This window comes from Periplaneta americana, chromosome 1 (assembly GCF_040183065.1).
Source record: "Periplaneta americana isolate PAMFEO1 chromosome 1, P.americana_PAMFEO1_priV1, whole genome shotgun sequence".
NCBI classification, from domain to species: Eukaryota; Metazoa; Arthropoda; class Insecta; order Blattodea; family Blattidae; genus Periplaneta; species Periplaneta americana.
In genome coordinates this window covers 75029952-75056586 of record NC_091117.1, presented here as the reverse complement: position 1 = coordinate 75056586, position 26635 = coordinate 75029952, and positions in this window count along the sequence as shown.

The following is a 26635-nucleotide window of genomic DNA, read 5'->3' as shown; positions in this document are numbered from 1 at the left end:
AGCTGTTAGAAACGGTAGAATAAAGATTGTACTTATTAATGACGCAATAAAATTTGTAAATCACGAATATAACGCGCTATACGATTTGCTGAATTTTATGATAAGATGTTGTGTGCTACCAAATTTCCTTTTTGTTCATATGCATGAAATAATGAAATAAAGGAGAAATTGGAGACGAAATATTTAAAGCAGCAGTGACCAAAACTGGAGCAGTACTGATTACATGCGACAGAGAGCCTATGAAGTAAGGAGACGGAGGAAAGGTACTTGGCATGAAAACTACAACCAGTGGTGGTTCCTGTACTAACATCTTGATCAATCCCGCGGATAAAAATCTCAAGCTTTGCTGTATCAGTAATGTCACTGCTGTCATCAAGAGCCAGTGAATAATATACGATTTTTCTTGTTTCTTTTTTTTAACCTTCGTACTGAATATAATCAGGAATTTTCTAAATTATTCTTTCGATACTTGGTCGAGAAATTCGTAATTTTCCAAAGTTAAAAACTTCTTACGGATAAGTTATTTAAGCTATTTTAATCATTACTCTTATGAGAAATTTTATTCTATTGCAAGACTTTAGAGCACGAGTTATTTCAGACCCCATTAGGTAGCTGACTTCCTTACATTTATTTATCTCATCTTTCTCTTCCTGGCTATGATTTAAGACATGTCAATTCCTGGCGTTTAACAGTTCGTTGGCACATAATATTGAACCAGTTTTTCTACAATATTATTATTAACTGAATAACTAATAAATAGTTACGCTCATCAAAATATTAAGAAGATTAAAATTGAGATAAAACCTAATAATTTTATTCTTCTAGGGAGAAGATCTAAAAATATCAATATTCATGCACTTACAGAAGAATTATAGAAACACATACTTAGTGGTCAGTAATAATAATAATAATAATAATAATAATAATAATAATAATAATAATACATTATTCAGCGTGCAGTTGTCTATATAGCCTACTCCTAATTGAACTGTTGAGCAAAGTTTACTTGGCTCATTTTCATATCTTTATCCGTATATGAATGTTGAAACTATAAATTATTGTATGAATTACAGTTCGTATGTCCTTAACGTACATTTTACAATGCCCACAATTCTTGTGATTGTGGCTTGTGATTGTCTCTCTGTTAGAACACGTTTTGTTTTGTCCTTTGATAGGGTATTTCAAAAGAGCGGGAAAATGAAGTGACGTTCATCCAAAAAGTAGAGAAAAAATTAGGAAAAATATTAAAGCTAGTCTCGAAAAAAGTGCAAATGGAGGAGGAATGACCGGGTCAATGTTATTTCAGAGAGTTAAACACTTAACTGCTCATTCACACTTACATCTTCAGATTCTGAATCAGATTCACTTGTTTCAGGGTTCCACGAACTACAACTGTCAACAAAATCATCGCTAACATTGTCTTCTGCTACTTGAAGATCTTCTAAATCTAAATTTTCTTCATATACAAACAATTTTGAACTGACGTAATTTTTGTGTAGCTTCTGACTGTATCCCCAACACGTTTACCGAGCTTACAATGATGCAAATAAGAAAAATGGCTTATAATAGACAGCGGAAAAAAGTCAAATAAAAGTCATGTTTACAGTTTACAAGTATTGAACGCACAGACTATGGCATAAAATGTGCACGTATCCCAAGTAGGTAAAATAAGGTACCGTCCTCTGAAAGCACCACGCGAACACCGAAAAGAACTGCCACTCTGCGTTCTCAATCAGTCGTCGTCCGTACGTGAACAGAGAACATTGAGATAAGTAAACATATTCTTCATTTGTGTTCAGTGAAGTGATCATAATGCCGAAGATAGATGTTAAAAAAACATAGGGTGTATTCTTTAATACAAGAATATGGTGTTGACATTTTTAGTAGTGATACTGGTGGAACAATTAAGTGTCGGTTATGTATGCGTGCATTAAAAAAGGTAACAAAACAATCGATAAAACATCACTGTAATACACAGAAACACATGAAAAATGTTGCTCGTATGTTAGAAGAAACTAAGAGCTCAAGTTCAAATTCCGTCTCAAATATAAAATATGACTTTTTCCAGGATTTGTGTCGAATGATGATAAGTTGTAATATTCCATTCAAAACGCTGAACAATCCTCACTTTAAAGGGTTTATACAAAAGTACACAAAATATGCCATTATAAATAGTTATATCAACGTAGGCCTACAACCAATATTCAGTGATTATTCCGTGTGTCAATTTACATTTCCCCAGCCTATGCCTGCACGCGCCTCTAGTGTACCTACTGAGCTTACGTAAACAACAACCCTCTGACGAGACAAATTAGTCGCGTTGTAGTTAACTTCGCATCCGAATGACTTGTTTTCCGCTTTTCTTGTTGCTAAATGTCGGCTAAGAATAAGGGTTTAGAGACATCTGCTAGAAATGTGATGTAACAACAGTAAAACTAAAAAACGCACGGAGTTCGGCTTATGACTATCTCTGTCGGAACCCTTCAATTTTATTAAAAGACTTGATTTCAGAACAAGTTCAGTAAACATTTTTTGAAGTTTCTTTAGAAGAGCAGGAAAAACTTTAACAAAAACTTTCTTAATTTTCAGTGAAGAATTGTACTGGATTTGTACGTGTTTTGCTCTTTGAAGATGCTTTATTCTCTGGCGACAAAACTGATGGAGCCTGAAACTTTTTTTTATTATAATTATTTTCTTCAGACACTCGTTCCTTTATCGCCTCAGGTGTGGTTGGAACTTAGAGCAACAGTGATTTTTCTAGTTGCAGTTTTTTTAATCACATATCTCACGCCTTCTCAAATGTAAATGTCTGCTGCACGTATGCGTATTTAGATAAGCCATCTCAAGCACACACTTTGAGTAACTCCACCGCGAGTGAGAACGGACTCCACTACATAGAACCGATAGTACCTAAGCTCTGAGAACCAAAATTGATTCGCCTCAGACCAGAATATGAACTTCTATTCATAATACTTCCTGCTTAGATAACGTGTTGATTTTTTTTCTCCCATGTGATAAAGCAACCTTGTGAGGCTGGAGAACGCAATAATATTGCAGTGCCAATAGTTAGTTGCCTGCCTAGCATGAACTTAGTTGGCTTAGGCCCGGTTTCTTTAACCTTTGTTAAATTATAAATGTGTTATTCAATTTTAACTGTAAATTTAGCAGTTGAAGCATTTCTTCAACCACTGTTAGTACTAACAGGCTGTTAAAATCCATGTTAATTTAACTACTCAATTTCATGCAGTTAAATCATTTAACTCTCTGTTAGCTTAGAAATATTCAATATGGCTGGTGCGTTAGATGCTTAACTTTTATATCTTGATTATTCAAAAAATAATATCCAGGAATACATAAACAGAGCGGATGATTTCTGTGATTTGACATAACAAATGTTCATACAGAGGTATAGGCTATTTTCTGCCAAGCCTCACTTTTCGCTTCCAACATAGATCAGTTTGTTTATTTATTCTCAATAATTCGTTTATACTGCGAAATTGTTTCCAGCAGAAGGCTTCTGTCGAAGGAAGGGAAATTACTTCCATGATTTCTTTTTGTTCCAGTGTTTTCCATTTCACAACAGCAATACCAACACGGCAATACGCCGCTCCATGCTACCACAGTCTAGTATATACATTCACGAAGCTTGAGTTGTGAGGGTGCTAGGAACAATAGACTGTGCCGGTACTATTTCGCATTGTCTGTAATGAGGCGATAGCAGCGATCCTAGTGGTTAGCAACTATCTGTGGATGCATATTTACTACGTATTGAGCATCGTGACTGTATACACTAGACTGTGATGCTACTGTGATACAGACGATGGAAAGAAGCATAAGTCAAACCTGAGAGAATAGAAAGACTTCTATCTTCTGTGAATCAAACAACGGAAACAAGCTGGAATCCCAACTGTCAGAGTTCAGAAAACAGAATTGAGCCTATACTTGGTTAAAGGTTACGTTAAATTCTAGAATCTCTGGTCCTAACAGAGTGTTAACAAACAGAATGTTAAAATGTGAAATGTAAAGTAGAAGAAACGCAGTATTTTTAACAGCAATTTATACTTTTAACTTATAGTTAATTAACGCTATGTTAGGTGCATTTTAACAAGGTTTGAAGAAACTGGGCTTATGTGCCGGTAAACAGAGGTGGCCACCGAAATAATAAATGTTTCTCTGCCACTAATTCGTATGTTTTTAGAGAATTGTGTACCAAACACAGTTTCGGAAATAACTTATTTTCAATTATCAGTTTTATATAAAAATAAGCAAACTTAACTAATAAAATGTAGCACCGATTTTTTAATCAACTGATAAGGGTAGCGAAAAATGTACATACCACCTTAAACACACGAAAGATGTAGTCATCGACGTGGAACGTGACGAAAACCTCCTGTAGGAGTACGCTATTTCGGATTCTGCGCTACACTCTGCGTGGTTACTGGTATCTGCAGTGTGGAAGGCAACAGGTTTCCTGGCGAGCGGTGAAGTTGATGTGACAGACGTGTTATGAAATACCAACACTGCCCGCGTGTGTTGGCGGTTGCACACTAACGCCTACTGGTGGACACACTGTTCTCAACTTCCTCGTTGCACCGGCTCTTTGGAATTAAAAATATTTTGCCTGCTACATTTACAAAATAAGTTAAGGAAATATCAAAGAAGTTGTTTAGTTGTAGCCGAATTTCTGACATATATTTTGTATGCCGAAAATCCGAATGCATGCCCTGCCGAGACCATGATCATTTTTGGCTACTAGGCTGTTCCACGGCGGCGTTTCTCGAGGTATTTCGTCTCTTCTGCTATCATTTCATTGTTTGCCAATAGTTAACGACTACATCGGAGGTATGTGCAGAAAGAAATGGGAACTTCTGCATCAGATCTATAAGTTATCATTCATAGGGCTCGGATTTTTTGGTGCTCCTTTGTACTCCTGATCATTGAGGAACATCATCCACTCCCTAGAGACGTATTTATGATATGAAATTGTAATTGCTTTCTGAATCAGCGTTGTAACTTACAAGGTACTCCTAAATGACACATCAATGATTATGTGTGTTAGTTACAGTACAGTTTTTTTAGCGGTGACAGCTCTTGTTGTGAGAGAGCAGACTGCAGTTCCACAGGTTCACATATAGTCAATTTCGAGAAACAGTTGCCAGCTGCCACATCTAAGCAACTGCACTGAACATTCTCAAGATTAATCTGATGTGGAGCTTTTGTCGAAAATTATTTGATGAAAACTTAATTTTTATGTGAATATTTGAAAATACTGTACTGTATGTATTTACATACTGTTCTCCAACCAGAAGATTAACAGTGAAAGGAATCTGTTTACTATTGCGTCATCTATTGGAGCGAAGTAGATAGATATTACCGTTATAACGTCAGTTTAAAAAACATTCGCTCTCCTGCATAGCCTATGTTATTTCCTGTATGGAGGGATTAAAAGGCCAGGAAATTAACCGTGATCTAATTTTGTAACTAGTGTAGTACAAGTATGTATCAGTGTTATCGTTTGTGGTTTGAGAGTTAGCCAATGGAGATGCGTGTACCCACTTGTGTGACCTTATGAAATCAACATTCATTCACAGCATTACCCCGCTGCGTCAAATTCTCCTGAAACTTTCTCCTGGTAGGAGTACAGTAAAAGATATAAAATATGTGTTTTATGTGAAATAAAATTTAAAATATGTGCTCAGGTGACCTTGTCCGAAACTTAGAACACAATTACGGTTTTCTATTATAGTGCAAAGAAAACATTTATTTACCTAAGAATTCTAACCCTAATCATAACCACTTTTACTCGAGCACCATGACATTTCTGAGAGATTTATACACCATAAGACTAATTATTTTTCAACAAGAATACTTAGAATATCTGCCAACACACATAAGTAATAAGGTTATTGTGACTATATTTCTTTCATTCGGCATTTGTTTGGGCATTCTTAATTTCGTTTACCGTTTTTATGGTTTCGGAATAATTGTTGAGTTAGAAAAAACTAAATATAGGCCTATGCATACAAGAAAGGAAGTAAATGACCTTGTACTAAAATAGGATGTATTAGAGGATGCGAATAATTTAAATTATTAGGATGAATAATCACAAACTCAAGAACAAGTAAAGAAATGCAGAGACGATAATTACTTCAGCAAAAATTACACCGAAATATCTGGATCAAGAATATAGGAAATAAACAAATGTTGGTAGAATTTATGAAATTATGGTATAGAATATTCTTCTATATGGTAGTGAAACTTGGCCACCAACTCATTCACAAACAAATAAAGTAAGAACAGTGAAAAAAATTTCAGCTGATATGACAAGAAAAAAAAAAGGAATGAAGGAAATGAATGTCAATATATTCTGTAAAAAAAAAAAAAACATTGAAAATTATAACCCTTAAGTGGCATCAATAATATTAAATCATCATCATCATCATCATCATGAAATTGGAAAACTCTTAGACTATTTTTCAGAGTCCACAGGAAAATTACGAATAGAGTGATCGTAAAATCTGACATTGTAACCCGTCCCGTTGTTAAAGGATATTAGTTACAACAGTGCATCCGTATTTCTTGACTTTTAATGGGAAACTGCAAGTGTATAGCCGACTGAGAATTTAATCTAGTTCAGAATACTATAGTGGAACCATTTGAAGTACTTCTGAGCTTTTGAATTAGTGAATACATTCCATTTGCTGCACAAGTGAGTCCATTAGTTTGAAATAAAGTTTGTTGAGCACTTATACTGAGTTGCGTCATGTGTATTGGTATGAGTGCTATTCCAGCTACGTATGTTGCTTAGAGAGTATGCGCGTAAATAAGTAATAAGTCACTTCTTTGCGGCGGAGTAGTAATGTAATAGAGTGCAAGAATTGGTGTAGTAGCTTTTGACGCAATAGGCCTGCCTTTCTCAAAGGTTAGGAATCGTTGCAACATATAAAAGACAGTTTCAAAGCGATTTAATTATTAGGTTAGCAACTATATTAGTAAGTTATACAGAAATGCTGAAAATACTCGATGTGTTATAATGGAACTGCACTTTCCCCCTGTATTTCACAGAACTTGCCATTTGTTTAACCAGACACTCATGTTAAAGCCTTTTGTATTAACTGCCATAGTCAAAAGGCAAAATCGGTATAAAATATCAGTAATTTTATCCCAATTGCAATACTTTCTCTGTGATGCTTTTGATATATCGATACAATATTATTAGCGCGTCTGGCCGCGAAACCAGGTGGCCCGGGTTCGATTCCCGGTCGGGGCAAGTTACCTGGTTGAGGTTTTTTCCAGGGTTTTCCCTCAACCCAATATGAGGAAATGCTGGATAACTTTCGGTGCTGGACCCCGGACTCATTTCACCGGCATTATCACCTTCATTTCATTCAGACGCTAGATAACCTAAGATGTTGATAAAGCGTCGTAAAATAACCTACTAAAATATACTTACTACTTACTTACTGGCTTTTAAGGAACCCGGAGGTTCATTGCCGCTCTCACATAAGCCCACCATTGGTCCCTATCCTGAGCAAGATTAATCCACTCTCTATCATCATATCCCACCTCCCTCAAATCCATTTTAATATTATCTTCCCATCCTTTACTGTGGTCGTGCCAGAGAATCAGTCCCATTCCGAGGCTTATTTGAAGGATTCGTAACAAGCTGTTTTTTTTACTGTTATGGGTTGTTAGCCCTTCGCCCAACCCCCAAGCTGAAGGACCACCCCTCATCGGCTGTCCGCGACTGCTTATTCAATATATTCACAGCAACCCTCCGTATATGGAGGCCGTCTCCTCGATCCGCAACCTGAGGACGCGCCATGCCGTGGTGATAGGGACCCACAATACATGGACAAAAAATATAATAATAATAATAATAATAATAATAATAATAATAATAATAATAATAATAATAAAACTAAATTATTATTATTATTATTATTATTATTATTATTATTATTATTTATGATGTATTGTATTTCATACTTTAGGGCACAAAAGTAATTTTTTTACCCTTTCGGTTTCTCTGGATATTGTTAAGTTTATGAAGTAGTAATGATAATGAAAACATGAAGATGAAATATGCTTTATAATCTGAGGAATTCTGTGTAAACGCACAGTAATAGTCTCGATTGAAATTTGGTATAATCATGGTTGTATCTACTGTGTTCCAAAAAAGTTACTGACTATAAATCACATCGCTGCGCTGCTTTGAACTTACGTCATTATGTTTGTCGGTAGGCGCTATACCACCAAATCTGTCGACAACGTAGCTCGAAAACTCCTTAGAAGTAACGACAAAGTCGCTAAATTGGCAACATTGCTCACTGTGTATGTAATAATAATAATAATAATAATTAATAATAATAATAATAATAATAATAATAATAATAATAAACTGACAGAGTTAAGGTCGTAGACCCTTCTCTTATTTGCTTACGTAGTTGAACATACAACTGAATCGGATTTAAGTAATTACGTACAGATACGATTTACATAAAGAGATCAAAAGAGGTAGTTAAATAAAACTTTACCAATAAAATAAAAATAAAAACAATGGAATACATAATGTTGTTAGAATCATATACGTCATATAAAATCATAATGTGATAATTCAGTACAATGTACACAATAAAAATAAAAATAAAAATAAACACATTGGAATAGCCTACATATTTGTATTAAATTACACAAAAAAAAAAAGGATTCACATAATTAAACAAGGAACCGATAATTAAATGTACACAATAAAAAATAATAAAAAACAAACATAGTGGAATAAATATTGGTATTAAGTGTTAAATAAACATGATTTATATAATAAAGTCATAAGCAGCCATTTTAATAAAAAGTACACAAAAAAGAACACTGCGGTAAACATATGAGCATTAAATTAGAAGAAGATACTATTTACATAATAACATTTTAAAGACAGTTAAATTAAGTATACACAATAAAAATAAGGGGAAAAAAAATAAACACATTATAATTCATTCATTCAGTATTCTGCCCAAGGGCAGGTCTTTAACTATAAACCCAGCTTTCTCCAATCTTTTCTATTTTCTGCCTTCTTCTTGTTTCCACATATGATCCATATATCTTACTGCCGTGTATAATCTGATATCTTCTTCTGTCTCGAACTCTTCTCCCATTCACCATTCCTTCTAGTGTATCCTTCAGTAGGCAGCTTCTTCTGAGCCAGTGACCCAACCAATTCCTTTTTCTCTTCCCGATCAGTTTCAGCATCATTCTTTCTTCACCCACTCTTCTCAACACAGCTACTGCAAAATATTCCGGACGTAAACTATCCCCCCATTCGGATGTCCGGGAGGGTGATACTGGGGAAGGACACATTATGAAGCAACACAGTATAATTATATTACACTAAATATCTGCAACGCGTTAGTCTGGCAACTCGTCATAAGATATTCTTCTAATGTATATTTTAATCGGAGTTTGGAGAAACAGCACATGTCATAAAAACTAAATTGTTCAGTAGACACAAAAAACGGTATTACTGGTGGTAGACCACATCATTGGTTATAGTACTGGCTTCTTCAAACAGAAGTCTAATAGATGTGTCATTTTATACCAAATTTATTGGAATCTAATGAATTGTTAATGAAATAAATCAATGTATATTAGCTTGATATGTGCTGTTTCTGCAAGGAATCGAAATTGTAGTATAGGCTAATAATTTCAGTTCAACTAAAATTTATTTGTCAAATTAGGGATATAATATATGCATAGGCCTACAGTGTACTTAATACACAAGTTCAGCATATAAATGAACTTATTTTTCCACAATAGGGCACTGGAGAATATTATTGTAAAATTCTTTATATTCATGTGGTATGTAACGCATTAGTTTGCGTATATCGTCAAGCTTCTCTCTTTGAATTTGGCAAGCCCGGATGGCTCAAGCGGTAGGGGCACGGCATGTCTCTATCACTTGGGCCGAAGGGTTGTGGGTTCGAGTCCCGCCTCGGGCATGGGTGTTGTGTTTGTATTAGTATAAAGTAGAAGTAAAACAAAGGAAACAAATGGAAAACAGAAAAAAAAGAAAGATAACTTTGGTAAACGGCCTCTGGCCGGTCTAAAAAAAAAATTGGCACGATTTTGTCTGGATATGCCAATGAAGAATGTAAATATAGTATTATCCTTTCCATTTACAAGCAAACATTCTGATGGGGGCAGATAAAAAATGTAATATTTTTTCTTCCATCATTTTAATAATGTCAAAAGAAGTGCTTACACAAATTTTAGCCACTCGAGCGCAATTACGAGGGCCGTAAAAAATAAGTTTCCCTGGCGCCGTTTACAGAAAGAGAACAGATATATTAGTTGTTGAGTTATTTTTCAACATTTTCCCCACCAGAATTGAGACATTTGCCATTCGGTGGGATCAATTTTTGTATCCTTGTGTCGTAGATGTCTGCCGTCTGGAATAGGAACCAATGTGTCGGCACATGTCTTTGACATGAGTTGTTTCTGAGCGCTTCCAGGATGTCACAGGTCTCCAAGTGTGAGACGGCTTTACTGATATATGTTGTTTCTGCATGGAATGATATTCCTATATCAACAGTTCATGAAACTCGAATAAATTCATTTCGTCACAAATAGTGACATGTGCTGTTTCTGCAATCCCTGATTCATTTAAAAGAAATCAAAGTTCGGCAGCCCTTGACTTCAGGCGGCAGAGAATTCAAGTGACGAGAAGTAGCAACACATTGCTTGTAATATTGCTGCTAGAGTATGCACAAGGTCAATTGAGAGTCAAAGTACCCGCTGTTGGACGAAGAAAGTGATATTGGTGGTGATGAAGTTGACATCTCTGATAATGTAGAATGGGTAGATGGCCATACACTACGCGGGATTCGAAGCCTCAACAGTGAGTTCTCTGTGGCGTGGTGGTCGCATTCCGCTAACCACCCATTCACATTGGTGGTCATAGTCTGTCCTATATATCAAATTTGATTAAATATCGATTCCAAACTACGCTATGTGGTGCATGTAGCAATTCCAGATGTACATGTATTTTATTGCAGTTACCTCATTTACCCGGTAACAGCGCCCCCTCCCCCCGCCGTCGAATTCTTCTGTCGACCATAAATCTCATCACGCTAACGTTAATTCGTTTTTCATGTTCGTCCTTCGGTAATTATGTGCCACGAAATTATATCCCTGGCCCGTAATGTAACACTAGCAAGGTCGCGGCGCATAGGTTTCTCCATATATCTCCGCTGTAACCCGTGTTCTCAAACACAAGATGTGCTATTAATTCTTACTTAATAGTTTTCTTCTGGATGATTAGAAAGTGCCTGCTGTAAGGTGAGGTCGTTTCTCATGCTATATATTGAATTAGTTTACATAATTTATATCGCATTCTTTTCAATCTACGTATTTCAAACAAGATACTTGACTTTCCTTACAACTTTTTATTCTACTTCACTTTCTTTTTATTCTGTTCATTTATTTTGTAATCTGTTTGCTTCCTTCCATATCTTTATTCCACTAATTTTCATATTTTTGTTCATGCTGTTCTTTCATTTCGTCATAAACACTTTCTTTTTTTCATTTCTCCCTTACTCTGTTCTCACAATTTAAAAGTTCCTTGTTTTCCACACATTTATTTCGCTCTTCTTCTGTCCTATTTCTCGTAAAATATCTCTGTTCCTTCTTTCCCCCTCTTTTCACTTTGTCATCTTCTCTTCCTCTCTTCTTTTTTCCCTTCTCTTCCTCCCTTTCTCTCCCGTGCTCTTTTCTCCATTCTCTTCCTGTCTTTTCTTTGTCCCCTTCTCTTGCTATATTCTCTTTAATCCTTCTCTCCCTGTCTTTTATTTCCCCCTTCTCTCCCTGTCTCCTCTTTCTTCCCTTCCCCTCCTGTCTTTTCTTTCTCTCCTTCTCTCCAGTCTTCTCTTTCTCCCCTTTTCTTCCTGTCTTCTCTTTTCACCTTCTCTTTCTGCCGTCTCTTTTCCCCTTCTATTCCTGTCTTCTCTTTCTCCGCTACTCATCCTGTCTTCTTTTTTCCCCCTCTTTTCCTGTCTTCTCTTTCTCATCTTCTCCCTTGCTTTCTGTCTTCTCTTCCTCCCCTCCTCTTCCTCTCTTCTCTTTCTCCCTTCTCTCATCCCCTTCTTGTCTTCTCTTTCCCCCTTCTCTCCCAGTCTTCTTTTTCTCACCTCCTCTTCCTGTCTTCTCTTTCTCCCTTTTCTCCCTTATTCTCCTTATCTCCTCCTCTTGTCTTCTCTTTCCCCATTCTCTACCTGTCTTCTCTTTCTCACATTATCTCCTCTTTTCTGTTCCTGTTTTCTCTTCTTCTACTCTTCCTGCCTTCTCTTTCTCCCCTCCACTTCCTGTCTTCTCTTTTCCCCTCCTCTTCCTGTCTTCTCTTTTTCCTCTCCTCTTTCTGTCTTCTCTTTTTCTCCTTCTCCTTCTGTCTTCTCTTTCTTCCCTCTTCCTGTCTTCTCTTTTTTTCCCACCTCTTCCCGTCTTCTCTTTCTCCCCTCCAGTTCCTGTCTTCTCTTTTTCCCCTTTCCTTCCTGTCTTCTATTTTTCCTCGTCTTCCTGTCTTCTCTTTTTTCTCTCCTCTTCCTGTCTTCTCTTTCTCCCCTCCTCTTCCTGTCTTCCCTTTTCCTCCTTATCTTGCTGTTTTCTCTTTCGTCCCTTCTCTTCTTGTCTTCCCTTTCTCCCATTATCTTTATACCGTTCCCTTCTCTCCTCTTCCTGTCTTCCCTTTCTCCCCTTCTCTTTCTGCTTTCTCTTTTTCTCTTCCTCTTCCTGTCTTCTCGTTTTTCCTCCTCTTCCTGTCTTCTCTTTTTTCCTCCTCTTCCTGTCTTCTCTTTTTTCCTCCTCTTCCTGTCTTCTCTTTTTTCCTCCTCTTCCTGTCTTCTCTTTTTTCCTCCTCTTCCTGTCTTCTCTTTTTTCCTCCTCTTCCTGTCTTCTCTTTTTTCCTCCTCTTCCTGTCTTCTCTTTTTTCCTCCTCTTCCTGTCTTCTCTTTTTTCCTCCTCTTCCTGTCTTCTCTTTTTTCCTCCTCTTCCTGTCTTCTCTTTTTCCTCCTCTTCCTGTCTTCTCTTTTTCCTCCTCTTCCTGTCTTCTCTTTTCCCCTCCTCTTCCTGCCTTCTCTTTTCCTCTCCTCTTCCTGCCTTCTCTTTTCCTCTCCTCTTCCTGCTTTCTCTTTTTCCTCCTCTTCCTGTCTTCTCTTTTTCCCGTCCACTTTCTGTCTTCTCTTTCTCCCCTCCTCTTCCTGTTTTCTCTTTTTTCTTCCCCTTCCTGTTTTCCCTTTTTCCCCTTCTAATCATGTCGTCTCTTTTTCCCTCCTTCCTGTCTTCTCTTTTTCCCCTCTTCCTGTCTTCTCTTTTTCCCCTCCTCTTCCTGTCTTCTCTTTCTCCCCTCTTCCGGACTTCTCTTTCTCCTCTTCTCTTCCTGTCTTCTCTTTCTCCCTTTCTGTTTCTGTCGTTTTTCGCGTCTTCTCTTCGTATCTCCCCTTTCTCCCTTCTCTTCCTGAATTCTGTTTCTCACCTTCTCTTCCTGTCTTTTCTTTCTCTCCTTCCCTTCCTGTCTTCTCTTTCTACCCTTTTATCCTTGCAATCTCTTATTCCCCTTATCTTCTTGTCATCTCTTTGTCCCCTTCTCTTGCTATATTCTCTTTAATCCTTCTCTCCCTGTCTTTTATTTTCCCCTTCTCTCCCTGTCTCCTCTTTCTTCCCTTCCTCTCCTGCCTTCTCTTTCTCTCCTTCTCTCCAGTCTTCTCTTTCTCCCCTTTTCTTCCTGTTTTCTCTTTTCACCTTCTCTTTCTGCCGTCTCTTTTCCCCTTCTATTCCTGTCTTCTTTTTCTCCCCTTCTCTTCCTGTCTTCCCTTTCTCCTCTTTTGTTCCATTGTTTTTCTACCTTCTGTCTTTTCGTATCTCTTTTTCTCTTCTCTTTGCCAATCTTTTTTCTGTCACTACTTCCTTTTTTAGTCCTCCCCTTATTCTTATATTAGATATTCAGTTGTGTTAAGTTAGAGATGATTATTTAATCACAATATAATGTACAGAACAGCCCGCGTCATTATAGGAAAGCGTAATTTGTACTCGTATTTATTGACATACGCTCAAAATTAGTTAACCCTGAGTTAAATAGTTTATAAAAGAAATTGTACGAATAGAATGAAAAATGTAACTTTTCATGATAAAGAAAAGGAAATTAATGTCTACCTTACAGTGCAGTCAATAACAATAATTGTATGTTTATTCAATAGTCAATAATTCTCTTATTCATCACAAAAAGTTCCAAAAGGTTGCGGATATTAGGACCAAATCAATGGCAATCTGATTTGAGATAATTTTTTTCTAATTTCTCATACAGCGTAACAACCATCTTTAGCCACCGGCTTAGCTCAGGCGGTAGCACGTTTGCCTGTTGTTTCAGAGTTGCGCTCGGGCGTGGGTTCGATTGCCGCTTGTCTTTTTTCCGAAGTATTCCCCAACTGGAAGACGAATGTCAGGTAATCTTTGGCAGAATCCTTGGCCTCATCTCGCTGAATACCATCTCGCTACCACCAATTCTATCCAAGCTAAATAACCCGATAGTTAATACAGCGTTGTTAAATAACTAAGTTAAAAAAACATTTTCCCTTAATGGCGCTTCTGAAGTATGAGAAGAATCGGAGCATTAACTCGACTTGTTGATGATTAGACTATAAAGAGATGTTATTAAAAATTTTAATGAGAAGTGCTTAAAGAAAACATTGCAAATGTCACACAATCTGGACAACATTTTATCGAGAACTTTTCAGAGAACTGAGCAAACTGTAGTATGAGTCAGGATAAACATGCATGAAGTGAGATTAAGTTATATAGAAAAGTTCGGTGGTCGGCAGTAGGAAACACTTTTGATATACAAGTTAGTTATGTGGAGTGTTTTATAAAATATTTGAATACAAAGTCTTGGACACAGACGGCTTCAATTCCAAGTCGGAATGTGATAAGATGTATTCATACTGCAGGCTGGAAGCCGCTGTGAATGTCCCAGCATTGGGATTACGTTGTCCAAAGTACGAAATTAATTTCAGTACGAGCTCGCTAGTGTTAAATTGAATTACCCGTCTGAAGCCGGCTTCTGTGATTACCGCGGGTATTGGAATTACAAAGCGCCACGAACTATTCACAGTACGAGAAAACTGAAACAAACGCAATTAGCAGACACGAGTTATCCAAAAATCTCCTTTTGAATTTTGGTCTCAGTAGCATTCCGTTTGATGGCGGGAAAGAGCGCTAATTATCCTGAGTCCGATTATCCGCTACGCTAATTAGGTGGACGCTGTTTAAACACAACCTAAATACGAAACTTTGGTTATGTAACGTGCATGGAGACTCGCATTTTTAGAAAATATTTTTATTTAAAAATATAAATTAATTATACAGAGTGTCCGAAATTGATGTATACACTCCTTGAAATAGTATTTCACAGCAAAGAAATGAGACAGAAATACGATTTTTGCGGTTTATGATTTAGAAGGCAGTGGAAAGCATGGAAACATGTTCGTCTCTTTATAAACAAATATGGCGGTGCAATTATCGTTCGATGAACGTAAGTGATAACAAAATGTTATTGGAAAGTGGAGAATGTTTTTGAAGTTAAACGACGTTGGAAGGTTGAATTTAAGGTACGTTTTCCTCGGTGCGACTATTGCGATGATCGTTCAACGATGATCGTGCAACGATAATCGTTGAGCACTATTTCTTTGTATTTTCTAGAGTCGCGGCAGTCGCTCGGAGGAAAACAGCTCCAACGATCATCGTTGAACGATCATCGTTGAACGATCATCGCAATAGTCGCAGCGAGGAAAACGTACCTTTAGAACACAACCATCAATAAGGTTAACTATCGAAAGAATGCGAGACAATTTTGAAGTCGACGGAACGGTGCAAGATGTGTTGAAAGGGCGGTGCGGAAGAAAGAGAAGTTCCACCGATAACGAGAGTGTCCATGCAGTCATGCAGGCTTTTGCACAATCCCCAAAGAAGTCAATGAGCTAATGTACTCGTGAGATTGGTATCAACAAATCCAGTGGTCATAGAATTTTGCGAGTTCAAAAATGGAAGCCTTACATTCCGAGACGTGTCTACGCACTAAATGAGGACGACCTAGATAAGCGACTGGAATTTTGTGAGTGGTGCTTTGGTTCGTGAACAAGTGTGATGAAAGGGAAGATTTTCAAGACTTATTACTTATTTGATGAATCCACATGTAAACTTAATGTCACAATTAACCGGCACAACTGTGTGTATTGGGCTAACGAAAACCCACACATCTTTCAAGAAAGGCCGTAAATCTTCCAGGAGTGACAGTATGGTATGGTCTGTCTTCCAGAGGAATAATTGGGCCGTACTTCGAAGAGACTGTCACCGGTGAGAAATACTTTCAAATGCTGGAATAATCATTGATTTTCTAAGCGTGTTGGTGTGAATAGAGCTCTCAAATATCATCGCATGCGCTTACTTTGCAAGGCATCGAGAGCCATTTGTCGCATGTTCTGTTGACGGTCATACATTGTGGAGTTGGTAGCTTGTTAGTTGTCCCAAGATGCCGTATAAATTTACAACTGAGAAATATGCCGATATATTTTTTGTGGTGTGTGTGAGGGAAATGCAACAGCTGCTGCGGCCGAATATTACCGTCATTATCCTAATTGTAGGATTCTGAAGCCTAAGACTATTAGTGGAACTTATAACACATTTGATTAATTCCGATTTGAATGTTTTCAAAATTGAACAAATACATAAATATACATTATTAAAATATTATCATAAAAATCGTCTGAAATATAAAGAAGAACAACATGTTTGTCCTACCAGAAGAAATTTGATATTTCCTTTAGTTGAACTTAAATTTTACACAACCACTGGAATTAATCATAGCCAGAGTTACGGGCCAAAGTTATACAACTCTATTTTGACAATAAATCCTGACCTAGATTATTATGATTTTAATATATGTAAGGGTACCCATGAGTGAAATTATCAAATTCTAAACTATTCTACCATAGATGTATACTAATATAACCAAAGAACTTACAAAAATGTGTTCTTGTACCTCTCATGGTTCACAGGCTATGGGCAAGTTTACATTTTTTGGGGGTGAGAGACTTAAAAAGTGCCTTGCGTTGCAATTTTCTTTTTTTTCGGTCTCATAATATGTGAACAGGCTCATCACATACACTTCTTTAAATAGCGCTGGGTTTTAATGTAGATTAATTAGATAAACTTCTAGAATTGTTTTAATATTGTATATTTTTGTAAATAAAAAAAATATATATTAAGAAAATGAATATATATATATATATATATATATATATATATATATATATATATATATATATACTGGGACATCATTTTATTTTTACTTCAATTTTTATTGTACCTGAGTTTTTGAATGTACTTCATTCCCACCCCTTCTGCTAATGAAGTTCCAACTCCACACAGAGACAAGACCGCAGATAGTAAGCAGTACTGAGTTACTGAGTATAGTACGTTCCAGAAATATGTTCGCGTTTTCCAGTGACGAAAGAGCTTTCAATATGAATCATATTTTCGCACAGGTACTGTCCGTTTGCCTACGTCGCATCCCGATTTCCCCCACCTGCTTCTGCTCGCCCCTCTGTAAAAGCTGGGCTGTCTTAGCTCTTTTCTGAAAACATTAATTTCTCTTAGGAATTGGGCGTTTACGTAATATTATACAGCTGTTTAATTTAACTTAAATAAAAGGGCCTCGTTAAGTAATTAACTGTCACGTGATTTCCTCCCTTTCTACAATCCTGCGGCATAACCACTTGGACGAACAGTAGATAGCATGTCTGAGTAATTTTATCTGTGCGGGTCGGGCAGAAGTGAAGATTGAATTTATAGTACGTAAGGTACTCTTTTATAGAGTAGGTACAGAATTATTTCAACATGAGTTACTAGTACGAAGGACGAAACTGGCAATTGGAATTAGATGCAATAGTCTATAGTGCGATACAATGCACGAAAGAACTGAAGCCTGTATCGAAATGAACGGCCATCATTTTCAAAATTGTGTTTAAATATTCATATTATGATTATTTTTCAATTTAACTTCTTTCTCTATATTGTACGCTAATGTGCTGTAGACAGTATAATATTCACCGCATAATGAATACGTTCGCATGGATAACTCACTTCGTGAGTAAAAACACTTATTCTTAATACAGTACTGTACTTTCATTAAAGAAAAACCTAATGAAAATTATCAAACTCAAAATCGCGATATTTCCTAGTTTACGTAAATGGATGAACTACTTTTCTTCCTTCCTATATCTAGTAGAGTGATTTGTGTTTTACGCCAGTATCATCGAACTCCAGTCTTGGAGGGGGGAGCAAGCGGTGTTTCCGGTTCTCTAAAGGTATAGACAGGTTAATATTAAAAATGTTAGTAAAAATAAAGTGATGTCCCTGTATATATATATATGTATATATGTATATATATATATATATATATATATATATATATATATATATATATTGAAATTGTATTCACCATAAAACCCAGAGCTATTTTATTCACTACTGTACATATCTGTGAACTTAAATACCAAGTTTGAACTGTCTATTACAAAATCTGATTCGCAAGGAGCATTTTATAGCAATTAAAATGCTGAAAATTTAAAGTGTGAGAAAACAGCTGTGAAAAATTTGAATACATTAATCATTTTAAAACACTTCTGGTTCACCGTGAACCTATGGAAATATCTAAGGTCCCTATTCATAGACATTCTTAGACATTCATAGACATTCTTTCGGTGGATGATCAGCGAACTAACGTTTTTCGTATTCATAAACCAGTGTTAGCGATATGATATGAATCCTGTTTAGCATGCTCGTAGCGTGGGCTAGCGAAATGTCTATGAATAGCACCCTAACAGTCAAAGTAGCGCGATATATTGAAACAGAAGTCAATGAGAATGGAATAAGTCCGAATTACTCAGTACAGTGCAAAACTGAGCGCGTCGCAGTTGGAATTTAAAGCACCACGGGACTTTGATGTAGGATGGACTTCAAAAATAGCGGTACCGTACTAGTGGTGCTATTTTTTTTTAAATAGAGGGAGGTATACAATATTTTTAATGTCAAAAAAAAAAAACAAGATTGTAATTTTTGTGAGATTTTCTTCAAAATTCACTCATGGGTAACCTTAAGAAAAAAATTAAGCAAATTATTTATTATTCATGTCCCCTCTTCGTCTTTTCTTTTTCTTAATTTTCATATATTATTTATTCATTCCAAATTATGTCGTGTTCTTGATTTGAATCTCTACTCTTGTCTTCGTAATTATCCCTGTTTTGTAATAATTGTATTGGTTTTCTAATTTTATTGAAACTTTGTTATGTTTCATTTAGTACAAAGTAGTTATTTATAGGAACCACCCCTCGAACACGAGTTTGCTCAAACGAGTGTGCGCAATGTCAATAATATTTATTTTATTTTGTATTTTATGTAGTCATAAATACTAAATACTCAGGAAATCTGGTTCACTCTCCAGTATTCGTATGAGTATGAAAGACGTCAACAACATGATGTATCAGAAGAAGAAAACATTCTCAACATTGTATTCATTTGTTGTGTTTTCTGTAGCGACATTATTAAATTTTAAACTATAATTAGAACCCTGGTTTTTATTTACATTTTTTGCTCCATTTGACCCCAGTAATACCCTCCCTAAGTGGCGGTAAAACTTAGTTAATCGCCCTCTATAAATAATGGTAATTATTTTCGATAAAATAATTGAAAGGAATTGAAACTTGAAACCTATTATTTTTACCTTAAAACTGTTTTGTTTTCAGATTACAAGTTTAATTTATGTATAATAAAACAAAAATTCGATTATGTTTATAAATTCAGTCTTTATTTCTGGTTTGTTTTTGAATACTTATATTCGTTTTACGTACATAATGAATATATTATAATGATGATCGGGGCAATAAATGCATATGCATTGAAGGCAAGAACAATAAACGGTAGCTACTAGCAGGCGGGATTCCTGCCGTCTTCATAAATATTCCGGTCCTATATGTGGAAACAATTCCAGTGGGGCAGCAAAATACGTGACTAATGCTATTTCCGAAACACGCGATAGATTTGCATTTGACTCGATCTCACGGCTGCGTGGAGTAGTGAAATGATGTGCGGGCGAATTTAAACGCTTACTTTATTTTGTCTGCGAGTATGGCGAAATATAATTTTGGTTTCCCATTTCACAGCAATAACTCAGATACGCTTGTAGCCGGAGTTGTTAAATTTATTATGGTGAGAGGTTATTAATATACCTGCGAATTCCCAAGTGCTATTTATTGTACCTACGTATAAAATAGCGGCGATCGCGATATCTATTAAATTTAGGTTAGCAGTTTTTGTACGATACGACCATTTAAAAACGGAATGCTTAATGCAAAAGTTAGTTTTCACATCACGATAATACTTAATATCTGACACACCATAGTTATCTTTTCATGCATCAAGGTAAATTTATGGCCTTTCATATTATTTGTAGATATTTTGGACAAACTTGGAACAGTAGATGCAATATACGTAGATCTGATAATCATGCTTACATGTCTTTTTTTAAATCAGAAGCAGGTGGACTATATTTAAAGTGCTGAAGTATTATTTTCGCAGAATTACTACTTCATTTTATTCTGAATAAGATATTCGTGAGCTCTCTGAATTTAAATTCCTGGCGCAATTTATAAATTTTCTAGCATCATTCTCCTGTTTCTTCTTATACCTCACTATTCCATGTAGTTTTATTCGTAATAGATATTGAAAGTTATTCTAAAAGAGAACATTTTTAGATAAGGCGAACTTTGATTTTACGAGTACGAACCCTGTACGCTAACTTCCGGACCAGAGATGGACATTCGTGTGCATTGTACCGCGTGTATTCAGAACTTTCACTTGTATACATTGTTTTGAAGATTGTCTAACTTCTAGGTGCTCTTGAATTTTTATGTCACTAAATTCAATAATCGACAAACATCGATTGTAGCATTTAAATATCGAACTAAAATACGTGTCAGTGTCGTATAGAAGTATAGATTTTGTGATTCAAAACAAGTGATAGTAAACGTTGCTCGGTTAGCGAGTCTGGCCGCGAAACTAGTCGCCCGGGTTCGAATCCCGGTCGGGGCAAGTTACTTGGTTGAAGTTTTTTCCGGGATTTCCCTCAACCCAGTAAGAGCAAATGCTGGGTAGCTATCGGTACTGGACCTCGGACTCATTTCACCGACATCACCTTTATCTCATTCACATACTAAATAACTAGAGTCCTGCGTTTGATTAAGGCTGGTTCACAATAAACCGGGAACGGAAACGACAACGAAATCGAGAACGGAAATACCTTTATTTTAACATTATTTCCGTTCTCGTTCCCGTTGTATTGTGAACCAGCCTTTACTTAAAGCCTCCAAGCGACTCGCAGTAATGTAGGTATGTATCGAGCATAGATCGGCGGCACTCAACTTTACTACACAGTTCAGGTCTGCTGTTCGGTGAATATGCGAAAACAAAATATGCTTGAAAATTAGTGCTCTAATAGAAGAGTTTGGTAGCCAGCACTTCATTTGAAACACTTGAAATGTTCACAGTCATTCATCGTAATGTATAGAGACTCGTAAAGCACGCACTCATAATTTGTTTGATTTTAAGTTTGTGCTGACATTTATGTTTTTTCATTTGTTACGTCTAAACTTAAATAAAATCTAAAATATCTTGTGCATTTTCCTTATTGTAAAAATTAGTGATAGTTAAATTCTGGACATCATGTAGCCATGGCCACTAAATATGTTTGTGGTGCCTAATTTTATTATTGAGTTCAATTTTTTTAAGACTTTGATTTCTTTTATATCTCTACGAAAGCGGTTGTATAAAGAAATTCGAATGTGTTTCTTAGATTAAGGGGTTAGGTACAGCTTACCGCAGTAAAATTTTGGAAATATTGAACATTTTTTCCTCCATTACTGTATCTTGTACAATAATGAAATTTGGTATATGTAAAATACTGTCCTTCTGCTATATAAAAAAAATACTGTACGATTAAAAAAATTATTTATTTTAATTCAAAATGTTGGCAGTTCACTGTGCAGTGATGAAGCGTTTCCCTCTTTACTCATAAACTTGTTAACTTTTTCATGTTCTCTCGCTTTTATTTTATTGTTGCAACTCATGTTTACAATATAATGCTCTTTTAACTATATTCCTTAATAAATATATTTTTTATTTTGTGTTAGAAGAAAATACTGATATTGACACTTTTTTAAAATGAATTTATTTTTTATCAGACAGTCTATCAAAGGTAGAGAAGTGATCTTGTATCATATTGTAGATATGACATGCATAAATACACACAAAAAAAATCATCACAGAATGTTGGATAGTTTTTTAGTTATGTGGGAAACGCATTAGCAATGCACAGTTAACTGAATTTAAAAAAAAAGAAAAATGTAAATAATTTTTTTAAATCGTAAAAATATTTCTTTCATATAGCAGAAGGACAGTGTTTTACACATACTAATTTTCATTATTGTACAAGATACAGTAATGGAGGAAAAAAATGTTGAATATTTCCAAAATTTTACTGCTGTAAGCTGTAAGCTTAATATCGTTATAGATTTTGTTGCGCATGTCAAGATATTGTCACTATATAGCTTCAGTGGAGAGCAGCATATAGCGTCTCTGAGAGCTTGTTTCTGTATTACATAGATATTTAATATTGTTTAATATATTTCAGTAAATGTATAATCTTAGCTCGAATGGTGTTCTCATTGCATATGTGGGCAAAAATTGGTGGCTTCCGAAAATAAAGGAGCTTGCTCCTGAAAATGCTTAGTTTTGTCTGATCTTTTATTATATATTAGCTGCCTTTAAATAAATACTTCGTTATTATTGTTAATAAATTAAAGTGGTATTTTTTTACATGAGTACTATTCCTATTGTTTACCGACTTGTACACAGAGGTACACGAATAGATATAAACACACGCTAGTGGACCGTGCGAGGAGAGGCCGCAGCGTCAACTGTTGACTCGCAACTCTCTCTCCGTGCCAAGCTAATATGATCGACGTACATCTAACTTATATTCATAGTAACCAAACGCAGGGCTCTAATCATAATTCTGAAAGTAAATATTTGCGGGAAAAGTTGTATAGAACATTTTAAAAAGCCACCGGCGTGGCTCAGTCGATTAAGGCGCTTGCCTGCCGGTCTGAAGTTGCGTTCGGGCGCGGGTTCGATCCCGGCTTGGGCTGATTACCTGGTTGAGTATTTTCCGATACTTTTCCCCTACCATAATGTGAATGCAAGGTAATCTATGGCGAATCCTCGGCCTCATCTCGCCAAATACCATCTCGCTATCACCAATCTCATCGACGCTAAATAACCTAGTAGTTGATAGTGTCGTTAAATAGCCAACTAAAAAAAAACATTTTGATCTGACTTTTCCTTCTACATTACACCCAAAAATTTCGTACAGGTACTTATGAGTATGAATCACCTTGTATGTCTATGCCGATTCAATCTTATGCAGAAGTGCAGGAATCTGTCCATCATTACGCTAGACCACGTCGGTAATTGTCTTACTCTGTTGTAGCACTATTAGAACACTTAAAAGAGTTACCTTCTGTTATGATAGCATGTAGTTTCTCCTATTTATATCGGGGATTGAGTTTTAAGTACTTTGTAATGCTTAATATATATGAAAGAGGATTTAATGCTAGACATTTGTCTTCGTTTCCTGATATTTACTTTATCACTTATTAACTGGCTTTTATTCGATGATATTTTCTCCCTTTGGTCATAATATAAATTACTGCAGTCCTTATTACATACTGCAGCGAATAGTGAATCGTGAAAGTAATTAGCGAAATACATTGTAGGCTATCCCTTAAATGCACTTATACTGTTATTTTGCAACATAACTTGAAATCTCACCGAGTAATTGTTTTCGCTTTCCCGGAAACCAACTTCCATAAGAGTCGTTGTCTGTAATAACATGCAATTTAGTAATTTCTCCTCATTCTCGGTGTTTATACATTTCGCAGTCATGTTATTAACACCGTATTACGAAATTGCAGAAAATTTCATGGGTGAGCAGTTGTAATTTCAGGTTTTAACGTAATCCAAGCTTCAGACCATAGTTTCGTGACAAACACTCATATCAATTGCTCAGCCCGAACACAATGTAGATGAAAATATACTCGCGGTTTAAGTAGACTCTGTTGGCGATGTTGCAAAATTCCATGCAAAGGAATAGTTTCATTCTTTCACTATATGTAAATATTTGCAGTGGCATTAATAAAGTAATAATAAATTAATATAAAGTGAAGAAGAACAAGTAGAAATCGTTCATAAATAATCCCTAACGATATTCAACCTGGACCACAAAAATTATTGGGACAATTGTAAATGTTTAATTATAGATACGAGTTATAGCTATGAAATAACATTGTAGCCTACACGTACGGAACCACTTTTATCTCATTAATGTTATACATAAATGTTTTCTGAGTTACTCCTCATAAATGCAAGCGTCAATCAAATTCCTCCCAATATATTGCTCCGTCGATTAGTAGAATGCGTTTTAGTCTTAAAAAAATAGCATAAAACTGTAGCGTTAAGGTGCCTAATTCCGTGATAAAATTTCAATTGACTGCCATGGAGTTGTAGTCTCTGACTTTTAAGTTTTTGAAATACCTAACAGATGCCAGGAGATGTCTTCTTTATAATTCTATTGTCTACCCGCCTTTTGAATAGAATCAGTCGACTGCAGAAGCTTTTTTTCAGTGAAAGGTGGTTGACCAGTAAGTTTTTCTTTCTCTTGTGACCGCTCCTGAAGAAACGTTTTATATTTGAGGTAACAATAATTAATATAGAATTATAAAAATGGTATATTACTGTAGATTAAAGTCAGCTGAATCAATGTGTATTATTATTTAAACATTGTGAGACAGTAACAATGCTACAGGAGCTTTATCATTTTCGGATTTATTTTCATATTTCTCCTTCCTGTCTCACTCGACCAGTGATGCCAACGCTAAATTGTGAAAATTAATGTCTATGAAAGAAAATAGTTCGTGGAAATAATAATAGAAGTAAATTATAGAAAACATCAATTATAATTATAATAAAATAATAGGGCATATACAGTATTTAACTTAATTACTGCTGTTGTTAGGAATATAAATAATGAGAAATAATTGTGTTATAATTCAATTTATTCAAATTTAATTTTGTATTTTAATTTAACTTTGTTTATTTTGTTTATAATATATTAATATGTAACATGTATTCCTGTAGTTACACAAGTATTTTCTATGAAATTTGTCACTTAGGTCCTTTTTATATGTTGTAATTTCTTGTTTAATCCATATTAAAACCACATACCATGACTTTAAAGTGTTTTTCCAAATACACGTTTGTTTTCTGAGCAGTTAATAAGGATTATTTTAGTATAATGGAATTAGGAAACCACTATCACAGAATCTGGATCCCTGTCATGGATTTAAGAGCCACTGTTTATCAATGAAGAATCATATATTATATACCAAACTTGTGAAACTGTTGACACACAATTTTGTAAAAACTGTAGCTAAAGGTCCAAATAACGTCATTTAAGTGTTGTTTGAAAAATTTTAGTACAATTTGGCATAAGTATAAACTTTATTAATTATGTCACGGAATTAGGCAACCTTACCCTACAACAGGGTCTGTTTTTGTGACTAGAATCCAAGCCCCGGTCGGCCTAGGTAGCATAGTTGGTATAACGCTGACCTTCTATGCTCAAGGTTGCGGTTTCGATCCACTGGTCCACTGAAAAAAAAAAAAACATTTTGACACGTAGACACTTTCTGAATTATACAACTGTACAGAATGCTGTTAAAGATTGGTATAATTCTTCTGTGTATGCCCTACGGGACAATATTTTATTCATTCATTCATTCATTCATTCATTCATTCATTCATTCATTCATTCATTCATTCATTCATTCATTCATTCATTCATTCATTCATTCATTCATTCATTTATTTTATTCCATAGATCTTACATGAGCAATGAAGCTTTAAGATGTGGAACATGTCAACATTTTACAATATTACAATTACAATTTTTACAAATTTTTATAGTTTTACAATTTAGTAATTTTCTACAATTTTTACAATGTTGTACAATTTTTTTACATTTTGGCGAGATGTAGTGAGATGAAATGAGGTCCGAGGATTCGCCAAAATATTACCCGGCATTTGCCTTTTCGGTGGGGGAAACCTCGGAAAAACCCAACCAGGTAATCAAATCAAAGGTGTTGATGCCAAGGACTCGCCATAGACCATCCGGCTTCAGTCCCACGGCTGTGGAAAACCTCGGAAGAAACCAAAGTCCAAAGGGGGATCCAACCCAAGCCCGAACGCAGCTCCGGATCAGCAGCCCAGCGAGTCTGCCGACTGAGCTACATCGATGGCTCTACTAAAAGTATACAATACATAGCCAATCAGATTATTAAATTTACAAACGCAAACGATCATTTATAAGTTGAGCTATATTATAATACAAAACAATTTAATTAAATTTAAGGCATAAACAATT